At 37.3% G+C, this 16,011-nt stretch overlaps 1 protein-coding gene across 2 annotated transcripts in view; it reads right to left on the bottom strand.

The window, feature by feature from the left end:
- The window catches only part of smash (smallish), a 291,299-nt gene that overhangs the window by 263,539 nt on the left and 11,749 nt on the right, over positions 1-16,011 (bottom strand). The window contains exon 2 of one of the 2 annotated variants that reach the window (XM_090384895.1): positions 10,739-11,015. The exons of the other annotated variant lie outside the window; for it this stretch is intronic. The gene's annotated coding sequence lies outside the window, so the exon portion shown is untranslated. The remainder of the gene's footprint in view (positions 1-10,738; positions 11,016-16,011) is intronic. 2 annotated transcript variants of the gene reach the window in all.

Raw genomic sequence — 16,011 nt, forward strand, 5'->3', positions numbered from 1 at the left:
GATATCGACGAGGAATATTACAACTTTTTGAAAGTGATAAAGGCCAAGAAACCGATAGGTAAAAAGAAATCCAAAGAAGAAAAAATTAGTCAAGAAACACTTGTCATGATGAACCGAAGACGACAAATGAAAAGCAAGAAAAACACTGACAGGGAGAAAATTGAGTATACTGAGTTATGCAAAGCCATTAGAAAGAGACTCAGAGAGGACATAAGAAGATTTAACACAAGAAAAGTAGAACAAGCATTAAGGGAAAACAAAGGATTTAAATCAGCAGCCATGAGCAGTAATACAGAAAGACAAATGATACTGAAACTGAAGAATAGCGATGGTGTACTTATAAACAGCAGAGAAGGCATAATTCAAATAGCAGAAGACTACTATAGAGAATTATACAAGGAGCAGGGGAATGATGCCAGCAGTGGGGAAGATGGATTGCAAAGTAGCAACACATACGACATACCCAATATTCTTCCTGATGAGGTAGAACATGCATTGAAGAAAATGAAGAATCAGAAAGCCCCGGGGGAAGATGAAGTTACTGTAGAGTTGTTAAAATTGGGAGGAAGAGACATAACACAAAAACTGGCAAGGCTCTTCACAAAGTGCATTAGAAAAGGTGTGACGCCTAAGCAGTGGAATAATGCAATCATAGTTTTGCTGCATAAGAAAGGAGATAAATCAGAAATTGGAAATTATAGACCAATTAGCTTGTTATCCCACATCTACAAGTTGTTCACAAGGGTCATTACTAACAGATTAGAAAGAATACTTGATGAGAATCAACCGAAAGAGCAAGCTGGCTTTAGGACAGGATTCTCAACTATGGATCACCTTCACGTAATATCACAGCTAATGGAGAAAGCAAATGAATATAAAACACCATTATGCCTGGCATTTGTGGATTATGAAAAGGCATTTGACTCCATACAGCATAAGGCAATGTTTCGGGCACTGGAAAGACAAGGCATTGATACCCCATATATTATGATTTTGAAGAAAATATACGAGAGTGCTACCTCCTTTATTAGACTAGACAAAGACAGTAGGAAATTTAAAATTGAGAAAGGAGTTCGACAAGGAGACACAATATCTCCGAAGCTGTTTACTGCTGCCCTTGAGGAAGCTTTCAGAAGATTAGACTGGTCGCAGAAAGGAGTCAATGTGAACGGAGAGTACCTAAACCATTTACGATTTGCAGACGACATTGTGGTCATAAGCCATGATCCCAAAGAATTAGAGGAAAATCTTAATCAGTTATGCACAGCTAGTAAGGATTTTGGACTAAAGATGAATATGGCTAAAACAAAAGTAATGATGAACAAGTATGCCACAGAAAGGGAAATAATGATTGAAGGAGCAGTAATTGAAAAGGTGGAGTCATATACTTATCTGGGACAAGTTATTAGCTGTAATAATGATAAATGGCTGGAAGTCAAGAGAAGAATAAATTTTGGATGGATAGCATTCAGGAAATATAGTCACATACTGAAGAGCAATATCCCAGTTTGTCTGAAACGTAAAATAATGAACCAATGTATACTCCCCACCATGACTTATGGAAGTGAAACTTGGGCACTCACCAAAAGAATGGAGGAGAAGCTGAGAACTACACAGCGAAGAATGGAACGAATCATATTGGGAATCAGACTGTTAGATAAGAAGAGAAACACATGGATTAGGCAACAAACTCAAGTAAAGGACATTCTTATCAAAACTAAAGAACTAAAATGGTCTTGGGCAGGACACATAGCTCGAAGACATGATGACAGATGGACTAAGAAAATAACAGAATGGTACCCAAGAGGAGCTAGAAGAAAACCTGGAAGACAAAGGCGGAGATGGATAGATGAAATTCATGAGTTTGTGGGTAGTAAATGGATGTCCAGTGCTCAAAACAGAAGGAACTGGAAAGTTGCTGGAGAGGCCTTCATCCTGCAGTGGATTGAAAATGGCTGATGATGATGATGATGATGTAAGCTTCGTTTAATGTCAATAAGTATCTTCTGTCTCCTCAACCTTCAACCGATGTACGGTAGTATATGTTATATCTTTCGTGTTTGGTTCTTTAATAAAAAATTAAATGGCTGGCATTTCCATTTAATTAAATGCCCCTAGCTACACAATGGCTGGCATTGTGTAGCTAGGGGCATCTTCTCTGTTTTCTTGTTTTAAGAATTAGTCTACAGTACTATGTTGCAAAATGATTTTGTATTAGAATAAGTATTACATGAAGTTAAAGTGGCGCTATAATATAGCTTGTGTTGCAAATGAGTTTGAATTCTGCCTAGTGTCGAAATCTTCCTTTGGCTTTTGATAGAAAAGCAAAATTTTCAAGAACCATAGATTTTCGAAACAGTTTGATGAACAGCTAAGACTGGGCATACACCAGCAAGTCACAACAAGCGAAGGCAGCTTTTTTTTTTCTTTTTTTAATAAATAAAGATTTTATTGCAGCTATATAAGCTGTCTTGTCCTTGTTTGGTATGCATTGCACTATAATAGGCAGTGTGTCTGTTCATAATCAAAGGATCGAATTAAAGATGTTTAGCATTGTCTTGACTAATCGATATGCAATCAGTCTAAGCCGCTTGTTTTTAGGCGCGTTGGCATATGCGTAATACGCCTATTGCTTTCACCATGTCCTTCTTTCCGTCAATTCGTCCATATGTAATAACTCGATAACTCGATTCCTAGTTGATGGATTTTCATGAAATTTTATATTTCACTCTTTTAGAACGATCTATCGAGCCATCCCAAATTTTATTAAAATCGGACAATTATTATTATTTTTTTTTCATAAATATTACATAAGTTATCTAGATACCGCTGAAGCACCGGATGCTGTTTTTTGCCATGCCCTGGTTGGAGGGATGAATAGGCAATGTGGCGGATGCGCAGAAACGTAATGTTCTCGGTTCGCCCATAAAAGTCGTTACTTGCTTTTTCATTTCTTTTGTTATAAAGCATGAATTGTTACTATTTGCTAACTCGCCTGAAATATAATATATGCATTGATTAACTAACTTGTTGGAACTTTGCGTATGTTAGGTTGTGTTTCTGAACCTTTACCAGCAATTTTCGCTCACTCTTTTCAAACCACGTGTCATTACCCTTTTCTACATACATACACCTAACTTCAGAAATTTTGGAGTGTCACGTTTAGAGCATACATTTTCTTTTTTTAAACAGGTCTGAAGTTCGCCACCACGCCTTCCTCGTATTCTCAATAGTAAGTTGAGAGACAGGTGATGCATTAATTCTCACAAAATCTCCACGTTCTCCTTTCCTGTTAATAAAGAATAGGTCTATTGAGAGCCGCATGCTGGTTGCTGAACAGAGATGAATTGCAGTCATCTTTTGCTGCAGTGCAATTCCTGTAGTTCATTAAAATACCAAGTACTGTATTTTTTTATCCGAGTTTAATAACTTTGTTCAGCAAACAGCATGAGGTTTCTCAAAAGTCCTATTCTTTATGAACTGAAAAGGAGGAATTGGAAATTATATCATAAGGTTAACTGTATTTTTTTCAGAAATGCTTATAATAAAGAAGTGATAGGTCCATGTCGTATGTAGCGATCTTATATTCAGACTCCTGCCTTTTTAATTAAGTCTAACATTGATACTATTTCTTCTCATTCAGGAAATTTCCTTGTCAAATTTTTTCTGCTTCCTATTTTGGGTGGGGGAATTCTCTTTAAAAAAAGAAATCTGTATGCCGTATTCTTGGTAAGGAATCTGACGTCTAAGAACTACACGCTCTAATTCTGACCCTCTCGCCCTTTTGACACTTTCTTCCCTCCCTTTTTTTTTTCCCCATTCCAATCCATCCCTTCTCTGGAAGGTTAAAAACCGCATCTAATTCCGATTAGCCACCTCAACAGAAACATCGTTCGCCTTATTTGTAACGAATACCTTTTGCTAATAAAATTTTAATTACTAAATTTACTAGACAGCTAATAATAGAAAAGAATTTAAGAAATGGAATGTTTCTTCTTGACACTAACATCATTTTTTATCACTAAACTTTTTCACACGATGTACCTGGAACCTCCCCCCATCTCCCGTGCTTTTTTTTTTTTTTTTACATAAGAAACAAATAAAACAACATTCTTTCCCCTCCTCCTTCTAAAGGAGAAACTGTCGTTTGCTAAATCAGACTTATCATTCAGAACATTTCATGCCCTTGAACAGCTCTGTTTTTAACTTCTGGTGAATTAATACTGCTCACTTGTCGTTATTTTTAACGCCCTAAAGAAACAAGATTGTTTAACCTTCGAAGAACTGAATTAAAAAAAATACAGTTCAGCTTTCTTTTTTTTAAGGGGAGTATATACATACTAAACTGAAAGTTTACATGAAATGGTCTTTTTGATCTGCTTATTCAGAAAAATGGGTTTATAGCTGGAGTTAACCTTTCGCCCCTTCATAGACGAAATATGAAATGTCATTAATTTCGTCTGTGCGGAATCTCTTCACTGCTTTAAGAATATGTTAGTTCATAATATAAGCTGTGAGAAGCTTTTGAGTGAAAGGCTGTTGTGATTCAACTACTTTTCGTGTGATGTATTAGTGCAGGTAAGGCTAAGTTGAGTCGTTTAAGATTTGAATTTTAAACTAAGCATGAATATTTTTCGGGATGAAAAACTCGAGTTTCTGATGAAAAATCGTCCACTCCTCACTCTAATTCCGCTCTGGCTTAAAAAAAACCCGTAAAGGTTTCTTCTATTCTATAAGCAGTATTTCTTAACTTCGACTAGCACTGAATCGAACTTAGGTCTTTTCCACGTGGTTTGAGAAAGTGAGCAGTGTCTTCACCCATGGTGTTATTCGCTAGGGCCACAATTATTCCACTTTCGTCCCGCTATGTTGTTAACATTTATAATAATTATTTAAATTAGCAAAATAAAATTGTAAATACGGTACTATTATTTTGCATTGATTAAATTAATTAAAAATAAATTTTCAGTGGATATTTCTACAGCTAGCAAAGTTCTATACTTCTACAGCAGTACCTCGCTTTACAAAATTGACAATAGATCTCAAATTTTAATACCGTATAATATGGAAATTATTGTTTAGTGAAATGTTATTTAGTACAGCGGCTGTAGCTGCAACCGCTGTAGTATGTCACTTTAAATTTTTTCTGTGGCACTTATAGTAAAATTTTAAATATTAACCATATTATCTCACATGAGTGTTAATGATGTTTATTACTTGATATTATTCATAATTTCCCGCTAGGTAGCAGTATAAGAATGAATTAGTACTTCAAGTTATAAAAAAATCTTTCATACGATTTCGAGATTTCCAAAGTTCGACTAATGTCCATGGTTATCCGTTGAGATTGCAAGTCTAGCCAATGATCCAAGTTTGAAGAAACCTCTAAATTTCATTTAAAGCAACCAAATGCCTATATGAAATATATGAACTGAATGGAAAAGTTTACAGAAATTTTAACATCAGAAACACGCTCCTAGTTATGATAAATTCAGATACGGGTTTCCTGAGAAACGGTAAGCAACTATATGAAGACTGCAGTTATTGTATTAATAGAATGAGAATTTTACTATCAGATTTAATTAAGAAATAGATACGCGTATAATTAATTCAACAGTTCCTGTGTCCACATTTAAAATGCTGACTTTGTATTAACGTGTTTTTTTTTTTTTTCGTTTTTTGTTTTTGATCAACCCGAAGGTTTCTGCTTTTTAAGGAAAATAGTAAAGTTTAAAAAAAATTATAGAAATTGAGGAAATTAAAAGTGATTATTATATCAATATCATAACGATGCTAGCAGAGCTGGCTTGATCGATGTACGAGACATGTTTTTGTTGCATACTGATGACACGTGCAGTTAAATGTATACAATCTTAATGTACTTTAGCAGCCCGAAGCCCTTTTGGGCAGCACAGTTGATAGAATCGCCGTCCTCCCCACAACGGGTGGAAAAGACCCGAGTTCGAGTCTCGTCGATGACATGAGGAATTTCTGTGGGCATTTTTAACAACGTGGCTGAGTTAATCGGTCTCAGGCGAGAGTAGCATGGTTTTTTTCTCCCAGAAACTCGGGTTTCATCATTTTTTCATTCTGCAAACAGAAAATCGACCACACACAATTTACAGACAGTGTACACGGAGCAATATGGTCCTAGTTGCTGATGCTCCTAATCCTAAAACAGCACCAGTCCGAAATACTTGTTGTTGTTGTTGTTATTTGGTTTTTGGAACATTAGCAACTAAGGCCATATTTCTCCGCCGAACTACTTAAAATTATTATCATTCATGTCTAATTTAATCGGATAGTATCATTTTCTGAGGGTATTAACTGATAGTTTCAATTTCATTATGAGTTTCAATTATCAAAGTGTAAATCAAAACATCGATTTTCTACTTACATCAGTATCTTCCTTATCTTCACACTTTTCCGTTTAAGATGATCGTGTCTCTCCCTCTCTCTCTTTTTTTTCCCCGCAGTTCTCTTTCTTCCACTAGCCGACTTTCTTCACACGGTGCAATGTCTCTTGCTTGTCTGAATCACCTCTTGACGACACCGATGAACAGATGTACACATTGATATATAACCTTGCAGCTTGTCAAATAGGCATCAGACTTCACGCAGATGAAGATCTGCCAAAATTCTCACACATGTTGGGATATCCTTTCCCCCACCGCCCCTTCCCATTTCTTGTATTCATTTCGACAACTGGCATCTGTAGTGCTGACAGCATACATTTAAGGTCAAACTTAAGGAAGTCACTGTTCTGCAGTTGTCAAATTTGGGTTTTGACATCAGACATAAGTTTACGGAAGTGTCTGTATTTGGTTTGTACCCTGTCAACCGAAGGTCATAGATTTTTAGCAAACGCATTCACCTTCGATTCTTGAAATAAATCTCTTCTAATAAAAGGAAATAGTGGTAGTATAATAATCAAAATTTCTCAGTTACTTGGAATATCTTAAGAGGGTTACTCTAATAACATTAAACAAGATCTTCCACATAACGAAAAATTTAAAATGCCCACTAATAATCTGCAATGATCCCTGTTTTAGTAATTTGATGACCAATCATATGAACACCGACAAAATCATGAAAATACGATTTCGAGCGTTCTAATTTTTCCTTTGATTTATGGGTAAAATATATTTACAGTGCATTAAACTATAATGGCCCTTTATGACTTAATTTTTTTAAGTAACATAAAGTTACTATTTAAAAAAACCTATATAGAAGAAAAATAATAGAAAAAGGAGGAAAACTCTGAAACCAGTGAGATGCTGTGTCTCTCGGCAGATTTAATGAATGCAAATGAAAGTATAGAAGGAATTCGGCCGCTGATACCCTATCTTTTCAAGGAGCATCTACTACTACTGAAAAAAAATTAAGTGAAATTTCCTGGCTTAAAAGGACTGTTTCCACAAGCTGCTTTACTTAATTGGTAAAGCAGCTAATCCTACTTTACCAGTTAAGTAATTTAATCTGGAAAAAAAAAAAAAAATGAAAAGTTTTAAAGATTAAATAGTATAAGTACAGGTAATCGAGTTATGCGAGTCCCAGTTACGCTTTTCGCCTTATGCGACGATTACTAAGAGCACATTAATCGCTTAACTCGAAGGATATCTGTATTTATTTTTCTTCCTATCTGTGTAAAAGTTAGTAACCTATTCAGCGTCCATTCCTTTCCTCCTCAGAAGTTTTGCTTGAGCCAAATATATTATAGATCGACTGCTATAAATTCTTCTCTCTCGTTATGGCAGTTGGGCTCACTTTTCATACCTGACCTTTTTTGATTTTCCGGTCTCATCCACCTCCATACTGGTAAATACAGATGGCGCCACTAAAGGTGATCGTAAATTCCTGAGTAGCATAGATGAGATATTTTTATCTGCATTCCAACTTTATCAAGACTAAAGTTCTTGTCTCTGGTTCTTTCCATTCTGGTTGCTTATCACTGATAATCAGATGGAGAAGAATAGGAGTGTGACTCATGTAGTCACCGTTCTTATCCACCCTTCATCCCTTCCTTTTTATATATCTAGCAGCCAGACGTCTAAAATATTTCCTCCAACTTTTCATGCCACTACATGCATCGAATGGTTGGCGCTACTAAGTTAACGAACCATAGCATTCCTCGTGAAATAGTTGTAATTGTTGAATATGATGGCTGCCAACACCATTTCTTAATATTTAAAAGCTTACTTTTTTGTCCTCTAATAAAATGCAATGTTGGCTATACGAAGTAATTAGTTTTGATTGGTTCAGTTAAAATTGTAGAGTCAATTTTGAAATTGATCCCTTATTTAATTTTAACGAAAGAAATTTAGGGACTGAATATATTTACTATTTATTCCTCCACTAAATTCGCACTATTAACACTTTCCTTCATCACATTCTGTCTTTGATGGATAGTACTACACTCTTAGGTTTCGTGGACATTTCTGCAATACAATGGACGACGTAACGTGATACGTTTCACTCGGCCACAAATATAAATAGCAAACTACAGTACAAGAAGGCCACGCTTAAAATATACAGTACAGTGTATTTATAAAGACTTCAATAAGAATCGCCGAGAATACATACGTAGCTATTCTTGTGCACAATGCTGAATGCCTTACTATAAGCCATGTTTCCACGAGAGCTGTCATAAGTTTCACCCAAACAGAATTCTGTACATCGTAAACGCTTTCCCACTCCATATATAAATACAGTAAAACAGTAGAAAATACAAAAACGACTTAAAAGAAAGTAGCTTATAGCTATACTCCTTCATAATCTTCAGGAAAAGAAGCAGAAGACTTATCTAGTATGTTGAGATAGTATTACTGTCGGAAGTATGGTGTCATGCACTGGGCAAGGAATTTTAGACCCCCACTTCAGACAATAGCAAGCCAGCATATAAGATCAGATGCAATAATTTTGCTTGGGTAACCAGGTATATCATTATCATTGTAAATTTTCATTACATTTTCTTCTTTGCTCAATTTTTCCGATCTGCTATCAAAATCTGGTTTGTCTATTCACTCTCTTTAAAATTTCTCTAATATGAATTTAACTTTTATCATTTTTTTTTAAAATTGATTTTATATTATTTTCATATATTCCTTTTTGGCTGGATAAAGGAGCCCCAGAGTGTGTTCGAAAACGTTACAATAACAAGTTAGTATAGAACAGTCGTTTTCAACCGGGGTGCCATGTAATTTAGATTTAAGTTATTTAAACTTTTTTTTAAAAATTTATATATTTATTTCATTATAAAAAGGTGTACGGTATTCATCCTGCCGTATCTTTTTAATTTTGTGGTGATCTATAATTGATGTTTATTTAGTACCTCTACATAAAGAATAAAATTATTATATAAGTATATATAATTTGTATTGTGAATTGCAATTTTGTTTATAATTATATTATTATAACGACTATTGTATAACATATATTTTTTTAATATATACTTATGTAATAATTAGATAGAATCGGATTATTAAAAGGTCGAAAACCACTGTGTTAGGTATTTCTTTTTGGCCCAGGTGTGCCGTGAAAAAATTACTGGGACGATAAGGGCACCGTGAACCGAGAAAGTTTGGGAACCTCTGGTATAGAGTATTGATCATACCTGTTATAGGAAATTTCTTTCTTTTCCAACTACATCTGGTACCATTTCATACCACATACGTGGTATTAAATGTAATTTAAAGTAAATTAAAGCTTAATTTAATGTTATAATTAGTAGTTTGTTAACAAGTTTAAACACGAAAATAAGACATACACTTATAGGGAATTGCAGTGGCGGACCAAAAAACCGCATCACGTTAAAAAATAACATTTGTAGTGAAACATATAAGATATTGTTTGATTACAGTCATTTTGTTTGTCTCAAAGCAAAGGTATTGCGTCAAACAACGTTTCTATTGCATCCGACAGTAATTACATCAGCCGTTTCTATAAATACGGCGTTGGAAGGGTATATACGCTCATTAGTATACTGTTTTACGGAGGTATAAGCATGGCTTCATATGTTCAGTTGACACCAAGAAAAAAGGTGTATCTGTTGCTCTGTCCCAAGGAAAGGCTTTCTACGCGTGCTATCGGTGATAAAGTAGGCTGCTACCAATCAGCAGTATCCCGGGTGCTGAAATTAAAGCGTGAAACCTTTGAAACGGCTATGCCTTAGTAATCGCCATGCTAGTGCTCCTGATCTAAAACTGGACTTTGAGATGGCCTCTGGTGTTGTAACAAATGCACGAGCTATCCAAAGACGGTTTCGGAATGTCGTCTGCATGCGTATCGGCCCAAGAAGAAGAAGCCTTTGTTGATCCAACAAATGAGAAAGAAGCGACTCGCTTGGGCTAAAACGCATGTTTCATGGGCAAAGAGCAATGGGACACCGTAATCTTTTCTGACGAATCGAAATTCAATCTGCATAGCTCGGATGGGAAACGATATGTCAGAAGACTAAAATCGGAAGCATATCATTCTGATTGCATAACTCCGACTGTAAAGTTCTCTGCAGGTCAAATGGTCTGGGGATGCATAACAAGCAAAGGGGTGGGGCGAATGAAGTTTATTAAAGGAACGGTGAAAGCAGAAACCTACACTGTTATCTTGGAGGAGTGCCTGAAACCCGTTATTAGGGTTTCATGCACTCACCTTTCCACACAACAAAATTAGTAAGTTTTATGCTATTTAGATTTAATGATGAATTTGTCTTCTTGTCTCACAAAACTTAAAACATACTTACACCAATGTTTTCCCTCGATTTTCTTCCTTAAGGCGCAGTCATAATACTTCAGAAATGAGAGCATTACAGTGGTGGATTGACCCGGCAACAGTACAGATTTGAATCCTATTGAAAATTGCTGGTACATAATGCCGTCTAATATTGCTCAGAAGAAGCCAACAGTAAGATTCAGCTGCAGGAAAGCATTGTAAGTGTGTGGTACCATGAAATTGGGCAACCATATATCCAGAAGTTGATTAACTCTATGCCAGATCGTTGCAAGGCTGTAATTGCAGCTCTAGGAGGAACAACAAAATATTGAGGACTTATTTTGCTGATTTGCAGTACATAATACTATTACGTTAAGTTGTCATTTCAGTTTATACACGTAAATTCAATAAAATGTATGTTTGGTTGTCATGATTGCCATTTGGATGATTTCTCATATTTCCATTAATTACGCATTTTACCCTTTGGGAAGACGTTTACCGCAATTAGGTATATCAGGTGAAGTCTTTTTATTCACAGAGATATATATCCCATATGCATTTCGAACATTTCTGCAACCCACAATGCTGTACAAAAGACATTATTTGCAAAATTCACAAGTGATGCAGTTTTTTTTTTTTTTTGTCTGCCACTGTATGTCGACAGCAAATAAGAAATTTCAGTCAGTACGATGGTAATTAGACTGAGAATGGGAGACATTTCATTTCAAGGATCCAATTTAAACTATAATTGGATCCTTGCAGTTGTATGCAAGGATTAGTGATATATATCCCTGCAGACGTTGACGACGGGAATGTGACGAGATTTCTTGCTTTTCGAGATGAAAAGTAATCAAGTCCCAGCCTTCTCTCCAGTTCTAAAAGTTCCACCTTTTTTTTTTTTTTTTGATATGGTATGTATGCCCTATGGAAAAAGAGAGATCTTCGAAGAGCATAACTACTTTGCTGAAACGACGGCAGTAGGCGTGCAGAACACAGAGAGAGAGAGAGAGAGAGAGAGAGAGAGAGAGAGAGAGCAAGGAAATTGTTGTAGAGCCAATTAATTTAGAAATACAAATTTTAAGCTCATCAGTAAAGTAAAAACTATCACTAGAAGAAATATATCAGTCTTCATGGCACAAGCCAATAATAGACTGTGTTTTGTAGGTTTGAACGTGCGACATGTACTACCATAAGCCGATGCAGTACACTGAGTGGCTTCGAATTTGATTAGGAGTACCTTCAGTAACAGCATCATGTTTTTGTATCATGCGAATATAAAGCAGATGGGTATATACAAATACGTAGGGATGCTGTATGTTTTCAATTCAGTGCGAGAATGAGCAAGATGAAAAATTTAAGTGACTTTAAACTTGACATGGTAGTCTGCGTCTGACGCGCTGGTATGAATTCAGTTGAATCTCTCAAATTTGGAAACAGATCTTGGAATTTTACAGAATTCAGGTCATATTGTAATCATACTGCATTTCTATACTGCAACTTATTATTCATGTTTTACGAGAGAAAGTTAACGTACAGCACATGGAAAAGTACAGTAAATATTGCACAGCACATGGAAAAGTACAGTAAATATTGCACAGCACATGGAAAAGTACATTAAATATTGCACAGCACAGTAGAATACTACTCGTCATTGAAATTTCCCAACCTATAAGGCGTGCTCAAAATACCACCTTCAGATTCTTACGTCATTGGTGATGGACGCGTTATTGGACTGCTGCGCCGATTAGCTTGACATACTAATCGATTATGTCCATATCCGTCACTTTTGCATGCAAATTTTCAACAGAAACTTTGGGTAAAAATTAAATCGTAGGACTGCATATTTTGGAAGGGGGAAAGCGACAAGTTTCACACAACCACATTACCGAAGTCTCATTGTCAAACGCCTTTGATAATACATTTTCCATAATAGACTTGAATAGCCGCAGTCCTCTGGGCCACGTGCTTTTCTTTTAGGTTGCAGGTGGATGAAAGTTGCCCTGTGGATGTTCTTTTCAAACGACAATCTAAATATATAGTTAAGATTTAAGTGTATCGGTGACTTAAATTATATTGAGTCATCGTGTTTTATATCCATATGAGGTTTGTTCACGGACCGATTTCCACATTTTGCAGGTTGAAAAATACAGTATAACTCACTGGGAAACTAGAGAAACCCTGAAATCGGCTAACTACTACAGCATAATTAAGAGACCTTTGGAAATTTTGATAGTCTATGATGGTTTAGTGAATCATTAAACTCAGTCTGATACTTCATGTGCGAATCATGAAATCCAGAAACTGCGAATAATCCTTCGCTTAGTTCATACGCTAATCTTATCCACGAGTAGCAATTAGATAATTCCATGACCTAATATATACAGGATGATTCACTGCCAGTGCGACAAACTTGCAGGAGGTGTAGGGGGCACAAAGACGAATCGGAATCACGTAGCATTGCAGGGTTCGAAATGCCTTCGTCATGCGGTAGAGGACGTTAGCATTAGCATTAGCATTAGTAGAGGCATATGATGCAAGAAAGCAAGCTTATTTAGCATCAGCCAAAAAAAAAAAAAAAAAAAAAAACCCACTCCCATTTCACCCCTCCGTTCGTTCGAAATACCTGTCCAGTTGAGCTTTAAATTTGTTTAGGCTATCAACTTCAACAACAAGTGATGGAAGTCGGTTCCACCAACCAACCACCCGCTGGCCAAAGGCAAATTTCCGCACATCTATCCGACATCAGTCCTTCCTCAATTTGAATTTATGCCCTCTGAGGTGATTATTCTGAGCAAGATGAAGAATCCCATTGGCATTGAGCATGCTCAAACCATTCAAAGCCTTATACACCTCGCCGGTGCCTAGTCTCCAGACTCTGTAATTTGCAAAACTTAAGCCTTTCTTCGTAAGAGCAACCCTTTGTTCCATTTACTAATCTTGTTGCCCTTCTCTGTACCCGTTCCAGCAGCTCTACATCCTTCTTGAAATGAGGCCTCCAGACCTGTATACAGTACTCAAGATGTGGCCTAACCATTGCCTTATACAAGGGAATAATCACCTCCTTATCCCTGCTAGAAAAATTCCTGTATATCATTGACAAGACACCATGAGCTACTCTTGCAGCTCGTCTGCACTGCTCAGAGAACTTCATATCTGCCTGCACAATTACCCCCAGGTCCTTTTCATTCCCCACCACTGTCAGTGTAGTACCGCAGAGTTGATACGTTGCTCTGGGGTTACTGTATACGTTGAACGGGAGGTCGCGTGAACAGCGATCCCGCTGGAAGTCAGCATTTGCGAACCGTTTCTGTTGAAGAAACCAAGTAGCAAAAGTCCTCCGGAGTGGATAATCCGCAGGCTCCAATGATTGGACGCGTTGCAGATGGTATGAACTCATTTGTTTGTTGACAGTATCCTCCATACAGTGGATTGGGAAATACCCAATTGTTGGCCTATCGCTCGAGTACTCGTACTCGGATTGCCTTCTGCAAGACGTAGGACATTCTCCTCATTGTCCGGCGTCCTCGTCGCTCGCTCTCGATTCATGGTACCTCTCGTGAAACAACCAGTCTCACGTAACCTTCTGTGCACACGTGCGAAAATCTTATGATGAGGAGCACGCCTGTGCGGGAAACGTTCCTGGTACAAGTGCAGAGCGGCGCACTCGTTACAGTCCGCATCTTCATACGCGAGGTGCATGTCGGCCAGTTCAACATTTGAATACTCGTCCATCCTACTGCCTCGGGAACCGGTTCGCAAATGCTGACTTCCAGCGAGATCGCTGTTCACGCGACCTCCCGTTCAACGTCCTCTACCGCATGACGAAGGCATTTCGGACTCTGCAATGCTATGTGATTCCGATTCGTCTTTGTGCCCCCTCACCTCCTGCAAGTTTGTCGCACTGGTAGTGAATCACCCTGTATACATTTCCCAGATATAACGGATATGTGTGGGAAACTACACTACAATCCTCCTGCTACCTTTTTCATGTACGAATGTGTCTCGGATATATCAAGATTGGTGCAATAACCAAATAAGATAACCAAACGAATTTGGTCCGATAATCAAATAACATATAGCTAACGCACAGCTCGTTGGGGGAATGATTGCCGACGACAGAACCTTGTTCCACTCCTGTCAGCAAAAAACAAAACTGTATAGTTACAGTGGGCTCAGGAACACCAATACTGCTTAGTGGAGGATTGGAAGAACCTTGTCTGGTCTGAATAATCCCGGTTCCTACTGTTTCATGCTAATAGGAGGAGCAGAATATGGCGAAAATAGAATGATTACTTGGATCCATTCTGCCAAATGTTAATGAACAGTGCAGTGGAGTAACATTTGGATTCTACAGATTATCTGTAAATTATTTCGTACCAGGCATTCCTTCATGGTTGCAATGCATCCATCTGGGAGTGGGTTCTTTTAGCAGTTTAATGCACCATGTCACAAGGTCCAACTTGTACAGAACTGATTCCAGGAACATGAGAGCAAGTTCAGCGTGCTGCTTTGGTCTACCCGTCAGTCGCTCTCAGTCCAATTCAGCAACATCTGAGGTGGAACGAGCTCCTCGGAGTATAAATCCACAATCATCCAGTTTAGAACTGTGGGAAGCAAATGAATCAACATGGATCAGCATCCCTGTGGCACTCTTTCGACACTTTGTTGAGTTCATTCTACAACAAATCCAGTCTGTTCTAAGGGATATGTGTGTGTGTTTTTGTAATGGGCGGCTCCTAGAACGTTAGTTCAACTCCGCCTCGTATCTCTGTGAAGAACAGTATCACTACAAATGGGCCAGATATGTGTGTGACGTCGGTTTGTGTGTATTATGTGTGTGTTCTGTTGTTCTGTTCTGGCCACTTGGCTACCCAGAAGCATCAGTCACCTGGACAGATGATTCTGGGTACTCGTCCACACCACGGGAAGGTGGGCCAGTCTCAGCTAATCACGTACTGTCTCAATATGAGACTCTGATCCACCTGATGTTGCCAAAAGGTGGGCCAGATTCCTCTAGGGGCCCACTCCAGAGGAGAGAAAAAAAAAAAAAAAAAAAAAAACATATATACTTATTTAGATTTTCCCGTGGTGCAAAAGAAAAAAAAAAAAAAATAATAATAATAATAATAAAATAATAATATCACTGTAAAACGCAAAAAAAAAAAAAAAGTGACAGCAACCCTGAAGAACGCAAAAAAAAAAAAAAAAAAAAAAAACCAACCATGTGACTGATTTAGAACGCGAAGAGAGAAAAAAAAAAATAATAAAATAAATAAATAAAAAATAATAAGAATAAAAGAAATA

Source organism: Mastigoproctus giganteus, chromosome 11, assembly GCF_048544385.1.
Source record: "Mastigoproctus giganteus isolate SK-2022 chromosome 11, ASM4854438v1, whole genome shotgun sequence".
NCBI classification, from domain to species: domain Eukaryota; kingdom Metazoa; phylum Arthropoda; class Arachnida; order Uropygi; family Thelyphonidae; genus Mastigoproctus; species Mastigoproctus giganteus.